Genomic DNA, 9735 nt, shown 5'->3' on the forward strand with positions numbered 1-9735 from the left:
TGCCCCACTAAGGAAACTTCATCAGTGGGTACAAGAACTGGAGCATCTGCATCTGTAACCTCCTCCACACACCTTTACTTGGCCAAGCAACAAAGGAGTTTTATGAACAACAGTGGATCCCTCACAAACTCTCCCCATGGCAACCAGGCAGGCAGGATCTGCTTCTATGTACAAGCCGCACCTATCAGAGTCACCCGTCTCAGGGTCGTTTCCTGAGGGATCAACACAACTCCCCTTTGTGCTCACTCAAGGACCGGAGGGACCAACCAGAGGGTCAGGAGGCAGTGCAAGTCCCTGAGATTGCATCTACGACTGAAGCTGGGATTGCATCTGGCTGAAGGATGCCATGACCTGCCGCGTCACTCTCTCTATGATGGACTCCTCTAGCTGGTCCCTGATTTGCTGGGTCAGCTGCTGCAATTCTTCAAGAGGCAGGGAGAAAGAGCTCTGGGACGTCTATGGAGCCGATCCAAAGTATTGCTTAATGGTGACACCGACTCCAGCAGCACGGACACATCCAGGGTGCTCTGGACGTCCAATAGCAGCAGCGAGAACATCCTGACGTCCATGGGGGATGAAGGATCCCTGTGTGGCCTGCTCCTCAAAGGAATCCTGCACAGAAAACACACAGTGGTACATGGCATTCACAAAATATTGAAATATAATTGTAATGGTTAGTTGAAAATGACATACGATCTTCTCAGCGATTTCCTTTGCGGCCTCAGTCGTCATCTCCCCTGTTTTCTTTGTGCGGGCCATCTTCCACTTCACATGGCGTCTGACCGAGGATAGAGGGTCGATGACGCCATCAACGCTTCCTGACTGTGCTGCTTAGCTTCTTCTTCGTCTTCTCAGCCAGGAGCTTCTGCTCCAAATAGTCATAACCCCCACGAGACAAAACGTGGGGGGCAGTATTCTGCTTCTGGATGACCTATGCCTTCTTGCGCACATCCTGAAAAAATTAAACAATAATGTTTCAAATTGGTAGAATGAAGTATAAAAACATCAACTTTTTTGAAAAACAAGTTAAATGGCAAGGAACATACCTCCCAAGAAGGGTCTCTGCGAGTCTAGCAAAACTGGGCCCACTTTTCTTTGCTGATGTCGTATTTCTCACAGACAGTGTCCTCGACACCGTCCTGATCTTCAGCACAGTTGAATCTCCGGTCTTATTCTCCAATGACACACTTTGATGGCCTGTATCTCTTTTCTTCACATGTTCTAGTGCTTCAGCTTCAGAATGCATAGAGCAATCTGAACTTTCCAGTGATCACCAAAGGCTTCTGCATCAGCATTGACACTCTCCACCCTCTTTACTTTATGCTTTTGTGCTGCATTCCGTGCTTCCTCCTTATAATTCTTAGATTTATTAGAGGTTTCACTAGAAGAATCAGCACCAATTTGTGCCTCTTCCTCCTCTACGAGCTCAATATCTTTCGTTTCACCTTTGCTTTTGTAAACTACACTGTAATTTACAAAACAAAAGTTGAAAGGAAAGATATTGAGTTGGTAGACGAGGAAGAAGCACAGATTGGTGCTGATCGTTCTAGTGCAACCTCTAATAAATGTGAGATTTATACGGAGGAAGCACGGAATGCAGCACAAAAGCATAAAGCAAAGAGGGTGGAGAGTGTCAATGCTGATGCAGAAGCCTTTGGTGATCACTGGAAAATTCAGATTGCTTTATGCATTCTGAAGTTGAAGCACTAGAACATATGAAGAAAAGATATACAGGCCATCAAAGTGTGTCATTGGAGAATAAGACAGGAGATTCAACTGTGCTGAAGATAGGAGATTCGGCTAAAGTTGTGATAAAACAAGACATGAAGGGAAGAAAGCATAAATATGGGTTTAACAACAATAAACGTGAGAAGACAGAGAAGACAAGGGTGGTGGATGATGAAACTGGAGACAAACATGAGCTGTATGAAGTCCTAAGGATGCCATCTAAAACAAAATACCGATGCCTCAATCAGAAAAAAATGTAGTTGTCACTTACTTGGTTTGGTGACCTCTGTCTCTGCAGAAAATTACATTAGACGATGTTAATCAATTCTCCTTCATCATGATCATTACGATTAGCATGAACGTCGTCAGCTTCTTCGTCTCCGACAACGTTAGGAGTGATTTGAGCGGTCAAGGGACTAACATAGGTGTCCATGTATGAATCATCATCTTCTACATTAACACCAATTCTTTTGCCCTGTAGAACAACGCACCACCTTTCATCACAAGGGTCTTGCACGTAAAATACTTGTCTAGCTTGTTCTGCCATGATGAAAGGGTCATTGTGGTAACCAAGTTTCTTTAGGTCTACCAGCATAAATCCTATATCATCGGTGCACACACCGGTGTTGCTGTCAACCCATTTACATTTGAAAACACATACCGTAAATTTCACATAGTTAAGCTCCCAAATTTCATCAATGAACCCAAAGTAAGGGATGGAAGCTACACAGGGATTGGCGTCATTGACACTTGCAAAGTGTTGAGATTCAGCCCTTAGGGTGACCCCGCTGTTCTGCATTGTACTTTTGTCATCTTGTGCTTTTGTGTAAAATGAATACTTGTTTATGTCGTATCCTTGCCAAGTTATAACATTTCTTTTAGACCCATCTGCTAGATTTCTTAATGTTTCTGAAGCATTCTCTTCTACAAAGATTGTATCTTTAAACCAATCACAGAAAATCTTGTTATGCTTTTTTAACACCCAATTCTTTGAAATTTTTGGATTATTCTATTCAACTAAAGCTTCATGCTTAAGTATGTATGGCAAAACTTTGTTACTGTTGTTCAAGACATACAAGTGAGCTTGTAACAAATGTTCTACACTTGGAGTGATCACATGCAGTCCTCTTGAACCCTTACCACCCACTCTGTCTTCATGCCGAGACTCGAGAAGGCTAACAGGTTTAGCCTTCTCTAAGTATTCTGAACAAAATTCAATGGCTTCTTCTGCAATGTACCTCTCAACAATAGATGCTTCTGGACGATATAGATTCTTTGTATACCCTTTTAAGATCTTCATGTACCGCTCAACCGGATACATCCATCGTAGATAAACAGGACCACAACATTTGATTTCTCTGACCAGATGCACAATCAAGTGAATCATGATGTCAAAGAAAGCAGGGGGAAAATACATCTCCAACTGGCACAGTATAATTGCGGCCTCATTTTCCAACTCATCAAACTTGACAGGACTAATGACTTTGCTACATATAGCATGGAAGAAAAATCACAGGCGAGTTATCACTAACCTGACTTTGTTTGGCAAGATGTCTCGTATAGCCACGACTAACAATTGTTGCATGAGCACATGAAAATCGTGAGACTTTAACCCTACAAGCTTAAGCTCCTTCAACTGCACAAGGCTTTTAATATTTGAAGAGTATCCTTGTGGAACCTTCACCCGACGAAGACACTGACAAACTTATCTTCTCCTTCTTGGACAAAGTATGGCAGGCTGGGGGCAAGTAAATTTTCTTCCCATCAGACCTTGGATGCAACTGTGATCGTATGCCCATATAAGCTAGATCTTGACGGGTATTCAAGCCATCCTTCGTCTTGCCTTGAATGTTAAAGAGCGTCCCAATCACACTGTCACAAACATTTTTCTCCACATCCATAACATCAATACAATGTCTAACGTCAAGATTAGACCAGTACGGAAGATCAAAGAAAATGAACCTCTTCTTCCATATGCAACTCTTACTTTTATCCTTCTTTTGGGTCTTCCCAAATACAGTATTCAGGTGTTGAACCTGCTGATATACCTGCTCACCAGTAAACAGTATCGGCACAATATCATGCTCTTGACTTCCATTAAAAGCTTTTTTCAGTCGTCTGTAAGGATGATTGGGTGTTAGAAAGCGGTGATGCCTATTGTAGACTATTTTTCTCCCATGTTTAAGTTGTATGTAGCTTGTGTTTTCTTCACAGATGGGACATGCATGATGACCCTTAACACTGTAACCACTGAGATTCCCATATGCTGGAAAGTCATTAATGGTACAAATAAGCATTGCACGCATTTCGAACGTCTCCTTGGGAAACGCATCAAACACTACAACCCCCTCGTCCCACAACTTTCTCAGATCTTCAACCAACGGACTTAGATAAACATCAATGTCATTTCCTAGCTGTCTTGGGCCCGATATCATCATAGACAACATCATGTATTTTCGCTTCATGCACAACCAAGGACGCAAATTGTAAATTACTAGCAGAATTGGCCATGAACTGTGTTGAGTGCTTAAGGTGCCATATGGATTAATTCCATCATTGGCTAGTCCAAGTCTAAGATTTCTTGGCTCTTTCCCGAAATCTGGATACAAACCATCAATCTTCTTCCACTGCGAGCAATCAGCCGGATGACGGACCATTCCATCAGAAATCCTTCCATTTGCATGCCATGTAAGGTCTTTTGCATCGTCCTCATTTGAAAAAAGACGCTTAAACCTTGGAATGATTGGAAGATACCACAAAACCTTCGCTGGGGGGCCCTTGTTGGAGTTTTCATCATAATTGTTTTCCTCTTCATCCTTCACTTTGTACCGTGAAGTCCCACAGATAGGGCATTTCAAAATTTCTTGGAATTCATGCCTGTACAGTATGCAATCGTTGGGGCAAGCATGAATCTTCTGATACTCCATACCCATCGACACAATATCTTTTTCGCCTTATAGTAACTTTTAAGCAACATGTTGTCCTCTGGAAGCAGATTGTGCACTACCTCAAGCAGTGAGGTGAAACTTTTGTCACTCCACCCATACCTGGCCTTCACATTAACTAGACTTAACACATCAGACAACAGGGTTAAGGAATTCTAGCACCCTACATACAAAGGCTTCTTTGAATCACTCTGCAATCCTTCATACACTGGGGTGTGTGCTTGCTGGAAAGACTCTTGTCCAAGGTCACGAATCATGTCCTCTAACCGATCTCCCATTTCTACATCAAACAGTTCAGATTGGGACCCACTCTGCATGTCTGTGACTTCACCATGCCATATCCACGTCGTGTAATTCTTCTTAATCCCATCACACAATAGATGGTCTCGTATGTCATAGAGTAGTTGTCGTCTTCCATTAAAACAGTTGATGCAAGGACAATAATATTTTCCTTCTTCATTCGGTCGACCTCTTTCTGAAGCAAATTGCAAGAACTGTTCGACGCCATCCTCATATTCTGGGCTCATGCGACTTTCATTCATCCAACTTCGATCCATCTAAGTAATTCCATGCATGAAAATCTCACTTTTTTATTTATAGGTGTGGCCCTATCCCATTTAGGAAAACTGTCTTTTATGTTAGCTTCAAACGTCAGGGTTACCATTATTTACAAAAATTTGACTAAATTTCGGCAGCATTTCGCATTGGTCTCCAAGTACACGACATGACATCGGTGAAATGAATTTCCCGATAATCAAGTATGCACTCAAAGAACAACTTGAAATCCATTGAACCAAAATTTAATCAAATTAATGAAAATAATAATAACCTTCACGAATGAATCTAACATAAAAATACCAGTCTCCCCAAACTGTCCAAACGGAAAATTCAAGACTAAATACAATGACTAATGCAAACTGTCCGCAAGAGTCATTGCATTCAGTCTCAAACGGGAATCTAAGGTTCACTCAGCATGAACAACAGTTGTTTATATAGCAAATTACACTGATCACATACAACAACATACAAAAGGTAAAATTCAATTACAGACAAATATAGACATCAGCAGTTATTTATGTAACTAATTTCAAATGTTGGGTTTAAAAGGTGCTTATGCTTTATTATTGTAGTTGGGTATATGTGTGTGTGTGTATCATTAGGGTCTGTGTGTATCATGAGGATGTGTGTAGTTGTCATGCTAGTAAAATTTGAGGGCAAACTAGTGATCAATGTTGTTTTGTGTGATTACAGATGATGGAAATCTATCCACTATTGCTTTAAGTCTGAAGGACCTTGTTACTGTGAAGGAGAGGAGGGAACGTTTTCTGCAGGGTTTGGGCTTAGCTGATTCTACAAACCAATTATCTTGTGCCTAAAAAAAAGGATGAAATCCTCACCTTATGACTGCCCTTGAGCTTCCTGTGAGTGATTGGGAGGACAAATGGATTGATGTGTACTTCGACATAAGTTCCAAGTTGCTAGACATTTGCAATGCATTTAGCTCTGAGCTTTCACGTCTGAACCAGGGAAACTTTTCTCTTAACTGTGCACTGCACAATTTAGACTATTTTTTTTGTTTTGCTCAGCGAAAATAGATAATATATGTGCGAGAGCCAAAGGGCAGGAAGATGAAGACAATCTCTGGACATTGTGTTCCGGTAAAAGACATATCAGTTTCGAAAGCAGCTCAAATTCTCACAAAGTTTGTCTCTGCTGACAATGGTACTTCTGATGTCATCAATGCATATCTCCACTGAGCTTTTGCATCTTTCAACGAGCTCAAGCACCTCCACAAGGAGCTTGGATCATCTGACTCTCATAAGAAGCACAAAAGGCACAGAACAGAGAATGGTAATGACAGTGGGAAGGTAGTGGGAAATTCTGTTCAAAGTGTTGATATTAACAAGGAGCTCGGCCTTCGGCATGTGAAATTCGATTAGTTCAAAAGGCAACAAAGTGGCAGTGGGAATGCTGATGGTGAAAATTTTAATCAACAACAAGAAGAAGAAAATGTGGATGGGGTGAAATGCATAAGAAGAAGAAAAAGAAGAAGCAGGAAGTTGAGTCCTTGCACGACATAGATAGCACCGTTAAATTTGGAGTGAGGGAAGCTGATGGAAAGCATGTTAGTTCTAGGAACCCTAGAATTGAGAAATGTAGTTCTATGTTAGATAATCTTGTGGGCTCACTAGATTTTCCTAAGGTTAATAATTCTTCCAAAGGAAAGGTTTTGATGGGCTCTAGATTTTAGAAGGTTGCAGAATCTTGTAAATGAGGAAATTAGAGTAAGATTTTCTGGTGATTAAATTTCCGCTTGAAAGATCTGCCTAGCTTTATAAGGACAATAGATCCAAATGATTTCATGCTAGAATATTTAATTGAAGTAGCTACTAGAGTTCTCAGTGCCTCTGTGATGGAATCCTACCCCGCAAGGGCATTGGATAGAAACTCTAAGTAGATTGGGCCAGAGATGCAAGAGAAGGCCCTAGGGTTCTTATGAGCCTTAGGGTAGATTTCGGGCCCATGGGCTAAGTACGAGCCCACTAATCTTTGTAAATATTAGATTAAGGTTTCATTATTTTTGGGCCTTGTATTTAGGGCTCCATAATGTAGGTATGGTACCCTAGAAATATAGGATTTTTCAGCCCTTGTATTTTAGGGCACCTAGACTAGTTTTTGTATTAGGGTAGTTTTGTAATTTCACATGCACTAAGTGGATATTTGTGTGTGTGGTTGGAAATAAATTTAATTGAATTGGTAGAAGCCCAATCCAATTAAATTTTAGACGGGGAGGTGAGCATTTGCTTACTACACCCCATTGCCACATCATATAGTCACACTTTGTGCATGTCCTTCATGCTTTTCATGCCTCATGACACCTAAGCACACTTAGTGGAGAATCTTGGAATTGATCTTGGATTAGTGGGCTGAACCATAACTAAAATTCACTAATCATAATTAGTGAAATTTTGGCTCCAAAGTTTGGCTCCACAAATTCAATTTCAAATTCAAGTGAAATTTGAATTTCCCTCCAATTTTGTGTGACACTTAGGCTATAAATAGAGGTCATGTGTGTGCATTTTTTTTTAACTTTGATCATTTGAATATTAAACTTCAGATTTCAAGCTCATTTAGAGCACAAAATTTCGTGCTCTTCTCTCCCTCTCCCGTCATTCATCTCCTTCTTCCTCCAAGCTCTTATCCATGGCCTCCTATGGTGGTGAGCTTCTTCTAGACTCATCTTCTCCTTGAAGTGACTCTCCTCTCTCTCTCCTTCTCCATTCCGCTGCCATTCATCTTCCAAGAAGCAAAGGAATCCATTGATGAAGAAGATCCTAGGCCTACAAGCTCCAATGGAGCTTGCATCACTCTGTTATTGTGTTTAATACTTTTGATGAACTTGAGAGAGATGCAATGAATGGTCTCTCCTCTATGCTCCCTTTTCTTTGTACCATTGGTCTTTCCCTTTACTTTTAAATCAAAGTCACAAAACAACTTCGCATCTTTAGGTTCCAATCTTTGGAAGGAAGATCCAAAGTGTCTTCAATGGCTAGAATCCAAGGAATCGGGATCCGTTGTTTATGTGAATTTTGGCAGCATCACAGTTATGTCAGCAGAACAACTCTTGGAGTTTGCTTGGGGTTTGGCCAACAGCAAGAAACCCTTTTTGTGGATCATTAGGCCTGACCTTGTCATTGGAGGTTCAGTGATTGTCATCTGAGTTTATGAATGAAACTAAAGATAGAAGCCTAATAGCAAGTTGGTGTCCACAGGAGCAAGTGCTGAACCATCCTTGGTGGATTCTTGACTCATTGTGGATGGAACTCAACCACTGAAAGTGTTTGTGCTGGAGTACCAATACTGTGTTGGCCATTCTTTGCAGATCAGCCAACAAACTGCAGATATATTTGCAATAAATGGGAAATTGGGATTGAAATTCATACCAATGTGAAGAGAGAAGAGGTGGAGAAGCTGGTGAATGACTTGATGGCGGGAGAGAAAGGAAAGAAAATGAGACAAAAGATCGTGGAGTTGAAGAAGAAGGCAGAGGAAGGCACTACACCCAGTGGTTGTTCATTCATGAACTTGGACAAATTCATTAAGGAGGTGTTGCTTAATTAGATAAACATTAGATTAATCGAAGGTTTTGGGGGGGGGGGGGGTGTTCCTTTGTAGGATTAGTAGTATTTTCGGTCTGTTAGTATTTTATGTGTGTGGTTGTGTGTGTGGGGGGGTGGGTGGGTGTATGTGTGTGTTTCTGTGTGTGTGGTTGTGTGTGTGTGTGTGTGTGTGTGTGTGTGTGTGTGTGTGTGTGTGTATAAATGCTAGGACAAATGTCAAAACAGTAGTCTATCATAATACATATAAAGATAGTAGACGTACATACGTACCTGGAGTTGCTATAATCAAAGACTTCCACAGCAACGCCAATTAGCAGTAGTAAATGATAACCTAAAAAAAAACCATACAGAAATTAGCCACAGTGTATTTAAAGCCTTTTATCAACAATTGACTCTCACTTCATGGTCATACATTGACTCTCAGAAGACATTATACTGAGAGTGTATTTAAAGCCTTTTTTAGCAATGTGCACCTTTTGCCACAAAATGAGGAACTTTTATACTGAGCAAGGAGAGATTGAACAGTGAACTGAGAAAACGACGGAGCAGAAGCTACGACAACACTTTAGTGGTGAACCAAGGTGAAAAATGGAAGGGTTTCTTTCTGGGTTTGGAAAAAGACCCCTCACAATTCACAGTGCTGGCTATGGTGAATTAGTTAAAGTCTGATGCACAAGAGAGGCACCACTGATGACCTGTTATAGGAGGTAACAGTCGGTTACATGAAAATTATAAAATTTGCAAATGAGGATCTCCTATGCTCATCCTATACTGTTCATTTGTCTTCTTCCAAAGACATTACCTCTGAATCCTTTCTATCACATTCAACACAAACTACACTGATTTCAAAGTAAAAAGTTTGATTTGTAAGAAAAATAAGTTCAGAATACAACTTTCCAAGAAAATTTCAATTCATTCTCAGTCATTCTATCAAACAGTTC

General features: G+C 40.8%; 1 pseudogene; it reads left to right on the forward strand.

Moving 5' to 3' along the window:
• The first annotated feature begins 6699 nt into the window (after positions 1–6699).
• LOC100790516 (7-deoxyloganetin glucosyltransferase-like) lies at positions 6700–8795 on the forward strand (annotated as a pseudogene).
• The last annotated feature ends 940 nt before the right edge of the window (positions 8796–9735 follow it).

The sequence above is a fragment of the Glycine max genome, chromosome 2 (assembly GCF_000004515.6).
Source record: "Glycine max cultivar Williams 82 chromosome 2, Glycine_max_v4.0, whole genome shotgun sequence".
NCBI classification, from domain to species: Eukaryota; Viridiplantae; Streptophyta; class Magnoliopsida; order Fabales; family Fabaceae; genus Glycine; species Glycine max.